A 17,956-nucleotide genomic window follows, 5' to 3' on the forward strand; every position below is an offset into this window, starting at 1 on the left:
TCATAATCATAATTCATTTCAAAATAATCCAATTAATTCATATAGAGCCAATTCAAAAATAATATCCTAGCTAAGGAAACCAACAGATTGCACCGAAACTTGTCTTCAGTCCAATCTCCCGTCCTGAGCGTGCCTGTGGCGACTGTGGAAAGGAACGACTCCCTTTTAACAGGAAGAAACCTCTGGCAGAACCAGACTCAGGAAGGGTGGCCATCCGCCTCGACCAGCTGGGGTTTGAGAAGACAGAAAAGAAGGAAAAGAGGGGGAAAAACACCATAACACCATTCAAAGGTTGGTGTAACCGGGTGTCATTACCGCCAACGTCAATAACTATTTTACCGTATTTATGCTTATCCTCAGCCAGCAGTTTTAAATAGGATTCTATGTCGCCCGCTCTGGCCCCTGGAATACATTTGACTATGGTCGCTGGTGTCGCTAATGCCACGTTTCTGACTATGGAGTTGCCAATTACTTTGTACAGTTAAAATGTTTTTTTTCCAGGTAAATACAAGAATCTCTTGCAAAAGAAAATGGACCAGACTCAGTAAATAATTTTCTATAATCACTATATAGACCAGTGAGCAGTGCTGGCCAACATGTCATTGGGGTCATCAGGTGGGAACCTTCTTTCATCAGTGTTTCATCTAGTTGGGCCCACGACACCTCCAGGAGGCTAGACAGTGATCACTGGCGTCCCAGAGTCACTCCCCTAATGCCAGCCATCACTGCTCCTCACACCACAACAACCATCTTTTTTTCCACAACCACAAGCTACCCCAGCCTCTCACCAACTGCACACCAGTTTAAAAGAGGGATCCCTGCTCTTTTTAAAGAGTGGACATTGGTTTTTATAATAAATGTATCTTAAATTGTGCATCTACGCTGTGGCTCATCAGTACTGCTCACAATCGTAGTTATGAGAAAAGAACTGCAATCGGTGGAGAGGGGTGGTTTGCAAGTCGTCGGTGGATTATTGCGAGGGAACAACCACCCCCCTCCTCCCTGTTACGCCTACACTTCACACAAAAAGAAGTCACTAAGAAGACTTGACAAACTGGACCACTTGGAATTAAATACTTTTAAATACAATGAATACAAATCACAGTTCAATTAAATTTTATTTATATAGCGCCAGATTACAACAATTGTCATCTCAAGGCACTTAAGTAATATAGTCCAATTCAAGCCAATTGGAATTCAATTAATTATAATCATAATCCAATTAATTCATATAGAGCCAATTAAAAAATTAATATAATTGAAAATGATATTGACCCAGAAATCGGGGTCGGTGGGTTGTTCCCAGGGTGCCTCTGCTCTATGCTTATGGGGGCTCTGTCCGGGGGCTTCCTCTGCAGGAATGACCTACCGAGCCCTACCAGAACAGGGGCATCCCTGTCTATCTTGTCATCACTGTCTGAGGACTCACTGATGTCTGGAGAAGATGGAATGACGTCATCTTCATCCATGTTGCCATCATCATCCTCGTCCTCCAAAGTAAATACTTTAGGTTGAGCTTTGATCAAATAGAAGATAGATGAGACAAAGATCAGATTGTTAAGAAAATATATCACACCGTTCATTACAATTACATTATATTTTGCAGATACAAGTTGCTCCCAAATCCCTCACATGATCTCTTCCTTCCCATGATTTGCTCACAAGAAATTGCACTCTTGCTCAAAATCCTTTATTATTTTTTCTTGCCATTGGATCCTGGCTTCTAGGAACTCCACTTTGGAAATTGATCCTTAAAAACAAGAGAATATACAAAAAAAAATACAAAAAAGATTATGATTTGACAGTAATAAATGGGTGAGACAGAGAGATAATGACATGCATGCAATAAAGGTAGTGGACCAGATATGGTGTGTGCCTTAATTTGATTTGTAAGCACACTGACAAAATCTGCCAACAACTTTAATCTCAGACAGATAAATCACGCAAGAAATCAAACTAATTTTATATAACAAAGATACACTGCTAGAAAATGAGAAATCATCATCTGATCCAATGCTGCTTATGCTTCTGCAACTTGGAGCAGAGCCTTTATCTCCTTTATCTTCAGGACCTACAGTATGCCATAGGTACAACAAAATAGATACATATAACATATGAATCCACTTTAAACGTTGAAACACATTTGGACAAGACAATTATTTTAGTATTACAGTTCCTTTAAAGTTATCAAAGAAAAATTTACCATCCAGATCATTTTTGGTCACCTCTGTCATCGAGCCATCTTTAGGGACTTTTAGGGACATTTTCTTCTTTGCCTTAGGCTGTAAAAATATAAATAAATTAATGTCACTATAACCGTCAAAATGTAACTTAATAATAATCTACACAAGATTCAAAAGTGCAGTCATAGTGCAGTCATTATAAAATGTGGTTAATACCAGAGATGGTATTACCGTATTTTCATGACCATACGGCGCACTGTACTAAAAGGCGCAGTCTCAGTTATGTGTGCCGTTACTGTGTTTTTAACACACATAAGGCGCACCTAATTATAGGGAGCGAGTTTTATATACAATCCACACAAGCATACAAGTTTTTGTATTTAAAAATAGATCGGGAGCAAAACCGAGTTTGTTTGTGCTTTATTTAAAACACACGGTTGAACAAGCAAGTGTGCGTCATTACTCAAACCCATCGAAGTCTTCATCTTCTGTTTCTGCATTGAACAGCTGTGCTAAATCTCCATCAAACATGCCAGGTTCACTGTCTTCACTGTAAAAGCTGTGTGGCTCCTCGGAAATGATGCCGGCTTTTGCGAAAGCTCGAACAACAGTGCTAGCAGACACGTTAGCCCAAGCATCTACAATCCACTCACAAGCTGTGGCGTAACTTGCCCGGCGTTGCCTTCCACCCTTAGTGAAACTATGGTCTCCATCAGTCATCCATTGCTCCCACGCCGCTCGCAGTCTGACTTTGAACGGCCGATTCCCACCGATGTCCAGCGGTTGGAGTTCCTTTGTCAGGCCTCCCGGAATGATAGCAAGCTCAGAGTTCGTTTGCTTAACTTGTGTTTTCTCATCGGCTGTGAGATGGGCACGCATAGAGTCATAGATCAACAGCGATGGCGATACGTGGAAAAAACCACCTGGTCTTCTTACATACACCTCCCGCAGCCACTCTTTCATCATTTCCTCATACATCCAGCCCTTTTCATTTGCCTTAATGATAACTCCAGCTGGAAATTTCTCTTTAGGCAAAGTCTTTCTCTTAAAAATCACCATAGGTGGCAGTTTCTGTCCATTAGCATGGCAGCCTAGCACAACAGTAAAAGAAGACTTCTCGTACCCCGTTGTGCGTATCGCTATCGTGCTGGTCCCCGTCTTCTCCACAGTGTGACTCACCGGGATGTCGAAAGTGAGCGGCACCTCATCCATATTAGTGATGTGGCTGGGCTGGATGTGTTTATCGGTGATATGTTTAAAGCAGTAGGAGCGGAAGCTGGCCAGCTTTTCATTATGATCCGCTGGAAGTTGCTGCGCTACTGTAGTCCTGGTCCGGATGGAAAAATGGCACCGTTTCATGAAACGAAAGCACCAAGACGGACCTCCTTGGAAATGTTCGATTTTCATTTCTTCTGCTAGCGTTGCCACTTTAAGTCGAATGGTGACGGTCGAAACGCTTCTCCCACTCGTTCTTTGCTCGATGATCCACTGCTCGAGTCTTTCCTCCAACTCGGGCCACTTCGCCTTATTTCCGCGGAAACTCAGCTGCGTCTTCTTCACCTGTCGGAGCTCGTTTTCCAGCTTTCTCCACTTGCGAACCATCGATTCGTTGATCTTAAATTCTCTCACGGCTGCTCGATTCCCATGTTCCTCCACGAAGCTGATGGCCTTCAGTTTAAACTGTGCTTCATAAGCGTGCCTCTTTGCCATTTTCAGGGTTGTTAAAACAGAGATGTTCTGCATAACGCACACACCTGTTCTTTTATATACCGGTACAATCAACGCTCCCACTTCACCCTTTAACGTTCTCATGGTGTTCTCTACTACGTCCGCCTTACAACAACACACAGGACGCACTGCACTATAAGGCGCGCTGCACATTTTGAAGAAAATCTAAAACTTTTATGTGCGCCTTATGGTCGTGAAAATACGGTAAGTAAGTTCAAGTCACTTTTCTTTGGGCACGTCAAGTCAAGTCCAAGTCAAGTCACCTTATTATTGCAATTTCACCCGCATAATCTAATCTAAATAAAGTGTAGACAATATATTGGAATAGAATAGAAAATCTATTATATTCTATCATGACAACACCATTCTAAGTCTGCAATCATACCAAGTAGTTTTAGATAATAATTTGATATTTTATATTCAACCATTTTTTGTCAAGTCAAGTCAAAAGTCATCAAAATGGCGACTCGAGTCCAAGTCACAGTGACTCGAATCCCTATCTCTGGTTCATACATTACTTACACTAGCCTGTTAATTGAACGTTTTGTAAGCGCATTAATAGCTAATTAGCTCATGTAATGTTAAGCTAGCTGAATGCAGGTTACATAAGCTAATTTGCCTCGACACTGCAGATAAACAGGAGGGTTTACTACTCTTTAACTATGTAAACGGCCCGGGAACAGTTGTTATGATGTGCTTACAAAACTTTCAATTAACAGGCTAGTGCTTAACTTACCATACACAAATTTCCCTTTTCACTCTCCAAGCAGTGAACGAAACGGCAAATAGCCACCTTCTCCGTATCTTTGACGTGACTGGTGGCTTTCTTTGGATGATTGAATGAGGATGTCACATGACGGCAGAGTAACAGTCAATGATTGCATAAGAGCAACACATCGAAGGAGCACGGCTACGGATTGGTAGATTCTTATGTCAGTCATTACTCTTCAAAGTGGGTCACTTTGCACCTTTTTTGAATCAGAACTGCGAGGTTGAGACCTATTCCATTCCAAGACTTATGGAAAGACTGGATTCATTTTATTACCTGTCAGGGTATAAACTCAATGTGACAAAAACACAGGTACTACCCATAAATCATACCCAACCTCAACTCATTCAAAAAGCATATAAATTCAAATGGAAAGCAAAAAACAATAAAAAACCTAGGTCTAAGTATTAGTAGAAACTTAACAAAACTGTACAAAATTAATTATGGGACCCTAAATCACGAAATTCAAAAATATATGGAAAGATGGTCTGCGCTAACATTGGATTTCAGTTCCAGAATAGAAATTATAAAGATGAATGTGTTACCAAGAATTTTATATTTATTTCAATCGTTACCAATAGAAATCCCCATATCACAATTCAAAGAATGGAACAAAAAAATATCACGTTTCATTTGGGAGGGGGGGGGGCAAGGACAAAGTATGCAACTCTTCAGATACCCAAAGACAAAGGTGGGCTAGCCCTACCACACCTCTTAAAATTTTACTATGCTGCACAGACTCATCCTCTGGTGTATTGGTGTGATCCTGAGTATAGAGAGAGAGAGATATCATATCCAAAGTATGATTGGAAGCAGGAGCATGTTTATGAGATACAAGAAAACTCCAAAGAAAACTACAAGTTCACCAGATGGTTAATAAGAGAAGGCCTACTTCAGAAATGGATGAAATGCTCCTCTTGCTCTTGAAACAGACCTACGACAAAAAGGAGGCAGCATGGTGAGTAGAACAACTAGACGTGTGCCTTATTTATTAATTTTCTGTGTGTCAGCATAGGGGAGTGGGCATTGAAAAAAGTCAAACAGAGCTGTTGTTCTTTTAACCTGTTTGTTTTCATTCCAATGAATAAAAAAAATACTTTGCTCAATTAAACTAAACATTCTTATTTATGTTCATGGTTTAATCCATTTTTTTTACTTTACTATAATGTAAACTGACAGCGAGGCACCAAACTGATTTATTTTATTTTAATCAAAGCAAATTTTATTAGACTGAGTGATTAGCGCATGCGCACTTTTTAAAAGTTCTGGCGGCAACCTCCTCCATTGCAGAAAAAATATCAGGCCCTAGGGCATTGTGGCAACGTTAAGGTAAGTCATTTTGATTGTTAAAGATGACTGGGCCTACATTTTAGCCCCCAGACAAAGAGTCTGTTTTAAGTTTGTGTGAGTTTGTGCTTTTGTGGGCAATGAATCGTTCTGCTGGGGGAGGGGGGCGCATGGTGCGCGTGTGTGGGAGCAGCGAAGCTTGAGCTCGGTCTCATGAGCTCAGCAGAACTGCGGTGTATATTTTGCGGTGATTATTAATTAAATTAAATGTTATTATTATTAAAATGAAATGTTGTTGAATATCTATACCTTAATGACAATTCAAAAACTGGTCAAATTGGTGGCATGATCTTTAGGTCATTGTCATTCAAAAAGTCGAGTCACTGCTGAGGGCTAGCTAAAAAGTTTTTTCGATGCCACATGTGTGACGTGTGTTGTGCCGTGTGCGTTCAATGACCGATATCTTTCATGGCCTCGTTCATATTTTGGGCGGACATGAAGTGAACGTAGCCTAACGTTGCTGTATTTCCGCTTGATGAACGTGGTGAACGGTTCTCTCTCACAGTATGACTTTGCTTTTACTGAGAGCTGGAGTCAGACGTAACGCGTAGACAGACCCGCGGACGTATTCTCACACCGTTGGAAAAAAAACTACCGTTGTGTGACGTCAAACAGGAGCGGGTATTTACTTCAGTTATAGAGGGAGAAGGAGCGAGGTGAGGTGGGGGCAGACAGGCAGGTGAAAGTGGGATAAGGGGAGACAGGATGGTGATTGAGAAAGGCTTTTATTTTTTAGCAAATGTTCTTGTGTTTGACTTATGGATAGTGGGGAAAAATACTGCTACTGTGGTGCTTATTGTGCTGTATTTTCTCTTTTTGGTAAAGCTAAACTGAACTATGTAATAATGAAGCAACATAAGTTATCAGGTATTTTATTTCAAAGGCACAGTAAATCCGATTTAAAAAAAAAACCAGAAGGCTTAATAATGTTTTGTCAATTTTAAACTGTATTAGATGTAGTAAATGTAACATTGAGAATATCCAACATTAAAACGATTTTTCTCTTTTAATTTAAGGAGAGCAGCCACAAGATCCACTGTGTTCCTGCTGTGCAACCACCAGTTTGGAAGTCCCTCGTCTTATGGTAGTAAGTTCTGAGTACAATATCATGAGGGTATTTGTGATAATTCGATCACTCTCCTAAAACCATCCTCTCCTCTGCCTCTTTATTTTTCCTCAGTTCCTGGAAATGTAAAGACTGTGAGAATTCATATTCATTGAAGATCTGAACTTCTGAAACATTATAAACTTGATAATCATCATTATGGGCGGGGCCGTGCTCACCCCTGTACTTGTGAGTTTTGCCCATGCACTTGCAAAACATGGAAAGCTCTGCTGACTCATCTAAGCAAATGCCACCCTACCCAAAAAAGCCCACAGGAAGATAGCTTTTTAGCATTCAAGTGCCACATCTGCAACAACAATCAACTTTCTACAGAGACTGAATATTTTAAACACATTGGGACACATTTAAGAAATCGTGAATCTGTTGAATGCGTTTTTAATGATTGTTCATATAAAACAAATATTTATGGTGTTTTCAGTACTCACAAGTGGCAAAGACATAACCCCCACACAATTCATGATTTTAAGCCAGGAATAGCAGGTGGACCTGTTGGTAGTTCTGTTGCAGAATCTTTTGAAAGCGGTGCTATGGAGCAATCTGATGACGATATAACATCTGAAGAACTTACTAATGAAGAACCAAGAAATTTGGCACAATCTATTGAAGTGAAGTTAGCCTCGGTCCCATCTTAAGTTAGAACATTCTTTTCTGGTGTCAAGTGCAGCTGTAACTGAACTGCTTGATGAGTTACAATATTTAATTGGTACTGCCTCTGTCCCTGGCCCAGAGGACTCTACTGGACTCCTAAAAAAGTAACAATTGCATAGTTGATGAATCTCTTGTAAAAGAGTTGGCGACTGTACTTTGCACAACGAATCCCGTTAAAGCTGCAGTAGGGAAGGCCGGTCCTCTCTCGACTGCATGGAAAAGGAAGGCATATCATAGAAAAAACTTTAATGTTGTGGAACCCATTGAATATTTTTTAGATTGTAAGAATAATAAGACTTTTCAGTATGTGCCTTTACTCAAATCCTTGCAGCATCCTACAAAACAATACTGCTTAGCAGCTCTTCCTCAGACTCACTAAGGACCCAACAGTGGCCACGACTGTTCCCAATCCCACGCTTCTCCTATGACACAGAATGTCAACTGCAGAGGGGGAATGCAGAGTACATCAGAAGCCAAACACCTAGCTCAAAAATGCTGTCGGACATATTGGAGAAAGTAGCTGAAAGTATCTATGCATACACACCATACCCTGACGAGTCTGACTTCAGTGATGTTGCTGAAGCACTGACAAAGAAGCACCCCCGCCTGAAAGAACCAGGGTCTTTCAATGAGAGCTATGGTTGGAAGGACAGGATGAAGATGAAAATGGCCAACTACAGGACCCAACTTAAGGCACACGGTACATCTGCCGAGGTCACAGTGAATTCTTTGAAATCCAAGTCTTAAGGGGACTCCTACCCAGCAAAGAATGTCAAGAGACCTAGACGAGCCGAGGCCAATCATTTTCCATCTTTGCCAAGTGGTGAGACTACAGGAAGCCTGGAACAGGAGTGGGTTTCCCTTTCGACTGAACTACTGAAAAAAAAAAAAAAACGTCAAACAATAAAAGAAAAGATGGCAAAGACGTTTGGATACCGTAGACAAGAAATAGTGCATAAGCAGCTGAGCATTGAAGACATGTTGGCAAGATGGCCAGCACTTTTTCAGATGGAACAGGTATGCTTTTAGATGTAAGGCACCTTAGACCTATTTTTTATGAATGCTATTAATTAGACAATCACGAAAGATTATTTTTGAACCTTCAAAACATAGGTCTTTCAGAAGAGAATTGATTTAAAACAACCTCCTTGACCCAAACCAATCTGGGTTTAAAAGTGGACACTCCACCGAAATGGCTCTGTTAGCTGTGACAGAAGCCTTAAAAGAAGCCAGAGCGACAGCTACGTCCTCTGTACTTATCCTGCTCGACTTATCAGCTGCATTTGACACTGTCAATCACAGTATCCTTTTGTCCATACTCTCTAACATGGGCTTCACAGGGAGAGCACACTCCTGGTTTGAATCATACTTCACTGGTCGGTCCTTCAAAGTATCCTGGCTTGGTCACACTTCTGCAGCGCACCACCTTGCCACAGGGGTCCCCCAAGGCTCAGTACTGGGACCTCTTCTCTTTGCCATATACACCAACTCACTGGGACAGATCATCTGATTACATGGCTTCTCATACCAATGTTATGCTGATGATTCCCAGCTCTATCTGTCATTCCCACCAGACGACCACACGGTCTTAGCACAAATCTCAGACTGTCTCTCTGACATATCAACATGGATGAAAGTCCATCACCTCCAACTTAACCTCCCAAAAACTGAACTGCTTGTCTTTCCAGCCAAACCAACCATACAACACAGCATCTGCATCCAAACTGAATCCCTATCTCTCACTCCATCAAAGGTTGCTAGAAACTTGGGCGTCATGATTGATGACCAACTAACCTTTAAAGATCACGTTACCTCGGTTGCTCGTTCGTGCCACTTTCCATTACTAAACATAAGAAAGATCAGACCATACCTAACCCAACATGCCACCCAACTCCTGGTGCAGGCCATGGTCATCTCCCGCCTTGACTATTGCAATGCTCTCCTAACTGGTCTCCCAGCCTGTGCTGTGAAACCTCTGCAGATGGTCCAGAACGCGGCGGCGCGTCTGGTCTTCGATCAGCCTAAAAGAGCACATGTCACCCCTCTGTTCATTGAACTCCACTGGCTACCCTTAGCCGCCCGCATCAAATTCAAGTCACTGATGTTAGCTACAAAGTGCTTAATGGAACGGCTCCCATCTACTTGAATGCTCTTGCAAAGGCTTATGTCACATCTCGGTCCCTCCGTTCGTCCCAGGATTGTCGTCTAGCAGCTCCTACACCACGCCTAAGACAATCCAAACTCTTTTCATGTGTTATATCTTCATTTGTAAGTTGCTTTGGATAAAAGCGTCTGCTAAATACAGAAACAGAAACATTTAAAAGCTCTTTCTGCATGCTGTTTGTGTATCTGCAGATTAATGCTGAGTTTATGCAGGTGACAACAGTTCCCTTGGAGACAAAGTTCTTAGCGCAGTTGGACAAGCACATGTCGAAACTGCTGGAAAAAAATAAAATAAATAGCCAGGACCTGATTTGGGCGAGAAGCAAGCAAGTGACCCATGTAGGCACAGGCATGAGGTTGAGTGTCTTTTGATACCTGGCAGCGTTCACATTCCTGGCACCACTGCTTGATATCATCGTGCATCCCAGGCAAATAGCACCGCTGACGGACCAGCTCTGTAGTGCGCTCAGCACCTTGGTGTCCATGTTCATCATGTAATTGCTGAAGTACTGGTGTCTTAAGCGATGCAGGGAGTACCAACAGGAGCACTTCATCTCCCCTTGGGAGGATGACTCGACGATAGAGCACCTTTCCTTGTTCCAACCTGTCCCATTGTCAGGCCAACAAAAGAAGTCCTTTGGAAGCCTGGTGTTGCTCAGCTGCATCAGGGGCCCCCTCTTTCTGGTCCAAAAGGTCAGGGATTCTTGGATGAGTGGATCTGCTTTTTGTAAAAGATGCAAGTCAGGGTTAGAGTGGCATGCTACAGCTGTCACAGTGGCCTTGGTCACCCGATTCTCGGCGACGACCTGCTGCAGCAATTCTGGGACCGACGTGCCCAGAGCTACATACTCTGAGGTGTGGCTGCTTGGTGGATGCTGCCTGGAAAGTGCCTCTGCATTCCTGTTACTCCGACCAGGCCTGTATTTGATGGAGAAGTAAAAAAAAGCCAACTGTGCAGCCCAACGACGCTCTGGAGCTCCCAGCTTCGCCGTGGCCAGGTGACTGAGGGGATTGTAGTCTGTATACACCACACACTTCTGTCCTAATAGGTAGTCCCTTAATTTTTCGGTCATAGCGCATTTAAGGGCAAGGAACTCTAATTTCATGGAGCTGTAATTTGTCATGTTACGTTCTGTTGGCTTAAGGCCGCGGCTGGCATATGCAATGGGTCTGATCTTACCCTCTTGTTCTTGTGAGAGAACAGCACCCAATCCGCTGTAGCTGGCATCAACCTCTAGGATGAAGGGTAAGGAGAAGTTGGCGTAGGCCAGAACTGGAGCAGACACCAACCTGTACTTTAGGCCCTCGAAGCCCTCGAAGCCCTGCTCACACTCCTCCGTCCATGCAGCAGACAGGCTCATTTCGGATGTTTTCCGGGCTTTGGTAACAGTGAGTTGAGCAACCAGGCGATGCAAATGGGCTGCCAGCTTGGCAAACCCCTCGACAAAGTGTCTGTAGTAGCTGGCAAATCCTAAGAAAGAGCGCAGCTCTGACACATGGCTAGGCCTTGGCCATTTTGCAACTGCCTCGACTTTGCCAGGATTGGTGGCTACACCATCTCTAGAAATGATGTGACCCAGATAGCTCACCCGAGGCCTGAAGAACGAGCACTTCTCCAACTTGACTTTGAGTCCTTCTTGCTGTAGTTGACCCAGCATGGCATCCAGGCGTCAAATGTGCTCTGTCACAATAGCAGAAAAGACCACAACATCATCCAAATACAACAGCCAACATTGACCATGCTGGTCCCCAAATATTCTCTCCATCAATCTTTGGAAAGTGCTAGGGGCATTGCATAAACCAAAAGGCATCCGATTCCACTCAAACAACCCAAAAGGGGTGCAGAATACCGTCTTTGCCTTGTCTTTCTCTGTAACGGGTACTTAGTTGTATCCAGCAGCTAGGTCCAAGGTGGAGAACCAGCATGCCCCGGATAAATCATCAAGAGATTCCTCAATGTGGGGCAGGGGGAATGCATCCTTGCGGGTCTTACTGTTCAAAAGCCGGTAATCCACACTACCGGAGGCTGCCATCTTTTTCACGAGCACAATGGGAGAGGCAAAGGGGCAATGTGGGCCTTCACTGCCTCATACTCTGAAGGTGGGATGCGACGATATCGCTGGCACACAGGCACATCATCCAGTAGGGGTATATCGTGGGAAATGAGGTTAGTACAACCTAAATCTCCCTCAAAAGCCGAGAAGATACCACTGTATTTCTGCAGTAACATGCTAACTTGGCACTGCTCTTCCTGAGTGAGTGCTGTTAAATCAACTGCAGCAACTTTATCCTGCACCAAACCTGTACTCTGTGAAGAGACAATAGCTGCTACTCCCTCCTCTACAAGGTTATCATGTGAGTCGACAAGGTAAGCCTCACTTACTGTCCCTAGGACTGTGCGAGGGTACAAGACAACTTCCTGAGTTCCCACATTGACAATGGGAATATAAACAGTACCTTTAACCATGTGAACTAGGGCTGGAGATGCCAATAGCCCAGCAGGCAAGCCACTGCTAAGGGGCTCAAACAAAGTCTGTTCTGCCAAATGTTGGGGACCTGTGGCTGCCACCATCTTCATAGTACCTCCTGGGATTCTGCAAACCCCTTTTACCCCCTTTTACCTTCACGTGACCTGAACATTCAGGACGGGCTTTAGTTTGGACTTGATGACACTGATGAAGGGCCTGCTGAATGAGCGTGGGAGCCTGTAAGACAGAAGGTAAATTAAAGAGGGCTGGACCATGTTGTACAAACAACTCCCAGTAACATTCCTTAATGATGTTCATTCCCAGTACCCCTGGAGCTGAGGGCACACCATGTGGAGTGTCTCTGACAACCAACACTCCCCGCTTGGTAATAGTTTTTCCACAAAGTTGCACATCCAAATCCAAGTAGCCCACATAAGGTATTGTTAATCCATTAGCAGCACTTAACCGTAACCAATTACAGGACTGGAGTTTTTCTGGCCCCCAAAGCCTAAAATGCTGCAAAAAGAAATTTTCCGTCATGGTTGACACCATTGACCCGGTGTCCACTAAGCAGGGGACCTGCACCCCTCCCATTAATACAGGTATATTCGGACATACAGACAACAAACTTTCCTGACTAGAGGCTACATTGGAGCCAGAGGAGCACCCACCTAAACTTTGGCTCAATGGTTCAGGGGGTGCAAGTTTCCCTGATTCTGAGAGCAATATTTCTCAGAGTAATGTGGTGTGGCTAGTGGAGTTGGCGATGGCTGGATGGCAACATAATCCTCTCTACACTCTCTGGCAAAGTGAGTTTTGGCACCTCCTACAGATCACCGCCTTCCTACCGTGCCCTGACTGGATTCTAGGGCCCCTCTGAAGGGCCGTAAGGCTCTTAGTAAGGTGGGTCAGCTGCTCTTGCTGGCTCCTAAGGATTTCTTTCAGTTCACTCAACTGTGAACTGAAAGGCGAATTACCTGCCCCCTGGTGGCAGGGCCGATTGCCTGGAACAGTATGCTGATAGCCAAAGGCATTAGCTTCCACCCCTTGTGCCCCCAGGCACCCCTTCTTGTTCCCATCTATGGCCTCAGTGCGGACATCTAACAAGGTGGCAGTTGGGTGGCCCCGCACAAACTGCTTAAGCTCTCTGAGAAGGGAACAATCAGACACATGGTCAACAAATTGATCTCTCAACAACACCTCCTTATCAAATTAACAAGAAGGGGATTTTTGTACAACCTTCTCCATCAAACACAGTAATGCATGCGAGAACTCTTGTAATGTTTCACCATCTTGTTGTTTCCTGGAGAGGAAATCTTCCTGCAGGGACACATATGATTTCGTACACCCATAAAGTTAATTCAACATAAGCAGGACCTTGTTGTGATCTCCCCTTTCCTCTGAGGGCTGATATTTGATTTCTTCCCTCACTTCTCCCTCTAGGTGATCAAAGATGAAGGGAGACAGGTGGCAAGCCTGTACGCAGGCATGGACCTCTTCAATCCATTCCCCAATGCTCAGTCCTGTTCTGCCCTTAAAGACTGGGCACTTCCTGTCCCTAGGGAGGTAGATTAGTCTTTCAGTGACAGGGGCAGTTGAGGAGAGTCCAGAAGCTGATGAACTGGCAGATGTGCTGGGCCCAGGCTGGCTTGTCTCCTGCTCCCGACGCATCTGTTGGTTCTCAGCTTGCAGCTGAGTAATTAAGTCTCTTAACTGGGCGAGCTCCTCCTCCATGAGGAAACAAACCAAAAAACAGGCGCTAAAAGATAACTGGTCACACCAGGAGCCACCCCCGGGACCTGCTGCTGTGTTGTAAAACAAAACTGTACAATTCAATTGGGTTGTGGGAAAAGAAAAAACAAAAAAAAAACTATCAGTCTCTGCCTTCAGTCGGTCCTACCGACAACGGCAAATATGGCAAGGAGCGGAGTAGTATAGGCAGTTGTAGGGCAACAACACCACCTGAGGACTTGCACCCCAAGATATAACAACTGGAATACAAATACTCATAAGGACACACAGTAGCGTAAATAAAACAAATCTATTTATTGAAAATGCTGATGAATAAAGCAAAAAGTAAAACTGCTCCTGCAGAAAAGAAAGGGTTAAACACAAGATACGTTTGTAAAAAAAAATTTTATTAACAAAAAGGAAGCAAAAAGGCCGACTATAACAATACTAAAATCCAAACAACAACAGAAAACTAAAATCAGTGGGCTGGAGCCTCAGTGGGAGGCATACTACTGGGTGAGTGTGTCCTTCCTTCTTAACCTGGGATGCAACACTTCAAAAAGAAACCACTACAACCACACTAGAAGTGCCCCAGTGTCTACTTGCATGTAAAATGGGAAGTGAGGCCCTCACCACGGTGCCTAGCCTCCCACCTGATGACAATCAGGCCACACTGAAGCTCAAAGGAACAACAAACAAAGAGGGTTAACAAAACCGGCAACTTAATCCATAAAACAATATTACAAATGTAAATGGGACAAAAATATACTTAAACTAACCAAACTGGATACACAAAGAACTACACAAAACAGAACAAAGGGAAACAAACCAAAAACTGTATGACAGAACTGCACAAAACAAGCTAACCAAACAGCACAGCAGCAAGTAAACCTAAAAGACAAAACAACACGTTAGTGAGAAGCCAGATTTCATCTCAATCTCTCTCTCTCTCACACACACACAGGATGGGGACCCACCTTGATCAGGTAACCATATCTTAAAAGGTAACTTTTAAGATTAGGCTTAAAACTTTCTTTTTTGATAAAGCTTATAGTTAGGGATGGCTCAGGTAATCCTGAAACATCCCATAGTTAAGCTGCTATAGGCTTAGACTGCTGGGGGACCTCATCTGTCACACCTTTCCTCACTTTGCTCTCTTTTTCCCCCTGTTTAATTTCACAATTGATTTTTTGTACATGTGACATTATTGTGGTTATTAACGTATGTTTCCCTGTTCCAACAGGTATCCTTTGAATGGCGTTATGGTGTTTTTCCCCCCTCTTTTCCCTCTTTTCTGTCTTCTCAAACCCCAGCTGGTCGAGGCGGATGGCCACCCTTCCTGGTTCTGGTTCTGCCAGAGGTTTCTTCCTGTTAAAAGGGAGTCGTTCCTTTCCACAGTCCCTCAGGCTCAGGACGGGAGATTGGACTGAAGACAAGTTTCGGTGCAATCTGTTGGTTTCCTTAGCTAGGATATTAATTTTTGAATTGGCTCTATATGAATTAATTGGATTATGATTACAATGAATTGAATTCCAATTGGCTTGAATTGGACTATATTATTTAAGTGCCTTGAGATGACAATTGTAATCTGGCGCTATATAAATAAATTGAATTATGTGGTATGTTTTAATTGTGCGACAGCAATGACGTAATCACCGGCGCCGAGTAGTTTCCGAAAGTGTCGAAATATTTTTCTTTCTATATTTCCCTATGTAGGGAGCAGGGAATGAGTGAGCGATTTCGGACACAGCCTCTGAGTTGGCCCTGATTGCAGATCAGGGCGGGGCTCAATGTGGGCAGCCCGCCTGTCCCCACATTGAACCGCAGAAGAAGAATGTGTGCAAGAGAAGAAGAAGCAGAGCGGTGTAAAAAGATTGGTGTAGTGAATAGTGAGATTACAGTTTGCAAAATGGAAGAAAGCAAGGTTTTTCTTTTGTTTTAATGTGCTATTTTGCAATATTTGTGACAGACAAGGAAGTAACATTATTTTATTTAAAAATATGCTGTGCTCTCTGTGATAATACACCGTGTTCTTAGTTAGTAGCTTTGTTATTATCTTATGCCATGGCTGGACTGGTAATCGAGCATTGTCACGGTAGGCTGACATACTTTTGGGCCAGTACGAGACTGCAGTCAAGCCAGCCGCTTCAACATTTCAAATGCGCAGCAAATAGAGGGAGACGACTGAGGAAGTCAGTGCTAAATTACAACAGCATGTGGAAACTTACGAATTTCAAAATGAACGAGGAGTGTCAAAATGTCTGACCATTACCGCCCGCACCCGCAAAACTTTGAGAAGTTATGCCCGCACAATAATAGAAATGCATTTGTGTCTTCTCCCGTCCCGCAGGACAAAAAAACATGTCATTTTATAGGCTGTTAATAAAGAGATTCAAAGGGTTGTTTGTTTCGTTCCTGGCCAGCATGTTTTTGACTCACTGATCAGGAATAGGCAGCACTCCTATTTCAATGTTTTCATTTAGTTTTTAATTAAGTAAAGGCTGATTCGTATTCTATTCTCCTCTGTATTTTATTTATTTTTCTACCTTATATAATCACGCAGTAATTGAGGTGATTGAATAAGAAACATTAATGAGAACACAAGTAGGCTACATCCCAATGAAGCCCTCTAATGTGTGTCTCATAAAAGAAGTGTAGTACTAAACTCCTACACTCATTTTAAATAAATATGAGCATTTTAGCTCAATAGCTTCCAGGTCATGTGACCTATTGGGTAAAAATGAGTGTAAATCAAATTTTGACAGCCTTTGTCATGTTAGCAGACGGTCAGCTGTTCTTCATCCATGCTCTTCAGCATCAATAACATGACATGAATCAACATTTGTTATTGAGGTGAAAAATTATTTAATGTTTTTGGTCTTTTGGATTTCTAATTTTTACTTTTATGTGTATTTACTCCCCCTCTGATATGTAGAGACACGTCAGTATACTGCTAGATGGTGACACACCAACGGTGACTAAATGCACCAACAGTGGACTATTCCATTGTCCCTTCTGCAGATACAAAGCTGCAAAACAAATGACGGACAACCATATAAAACACTATTCCTCAGTAAAATGCACATATTTTAATTATCAGTATTTTTTCACAGGTATGAATCTTTTTTCCTTTATTACTGTCATGTCCGGGGAATCCAGTCAAGTTTATTTTTTGTTTTGTCTATGTTGTCTTGTGGATTCCTATTTTATTTTGAAATTGATCTCTCCTCTCGTTTCAGGTGACTTGCCCCTTCCTTATGCGTTCCCCTGCTGGTCTAATTGTCTTCTCTGCCTTGATTGTTTCCACCAGTTCCCCACCTCCTTAAATGTGTATATTCAATTCAATTCAGTTTTATTTATATAGCTCCAAATGACATCAAATGTCATCTCAACTCACTTGAATAATATAGTCCAATTAAGAAGTAAATGGTTTAAAACAATTAGCGTGTGTCTGAGTGATACAAATGGTTAATGTGGATTGGACAGTCTGTCAGTCCTGAGACATAGAATTTACCATCACAGGGCCCAGGCCCAATAGTAGCGCCGCGGGTGTACCGGTTTACAGCTCACTAACTCGTAGAAGCTCGCTGCTCCGTACAATTCAGGACTCAGGATTCATACCCGACTCGCGGTTCATAGGCAGCTCACTCTCCCTCTCGGCCCCATTTTGAAGAATAATTATTTTATTCTTAGGGTGCACTGTTGAATGTTAGAATATTATTATTTTTGCACTATTATTTAGGTTATTTAAATGATCTATTTGTGCACAGTTTCATACATTTTATTATAATTT

The 17,956-nt window shown here is 42.8% G+C and overlaps 1 pseudogene; it reads left to right on the forward strand.

The window, feature by feature from the left end:
* Nucleotides 1-8,790: 8,790 nt before the first annotated feature.
* On the forward strand, nucleotides 8,791-10,161 carry LOC140304048 (uncharacterized; annotated as a pseudogene).
* Nucleotides 10,162-17,956: the final 7,795 nt, after the last annotated feature.

This window comes from Leuresthes tenuis, unplaced genomic scaffold (genome assembly GCF_036924035.1).
Source record: "Leuresthes tenuis unplaced genomic scaffold, fLeuTen1.0.hap1 SCAF_3, whole genome shotgun sequence".
NCBI lineage: Eukaryota > Metazoa > Chordata > Actinopteri > Atheriniformes > Atherinopsidae > Leuresthes > Leuresthes tenuis.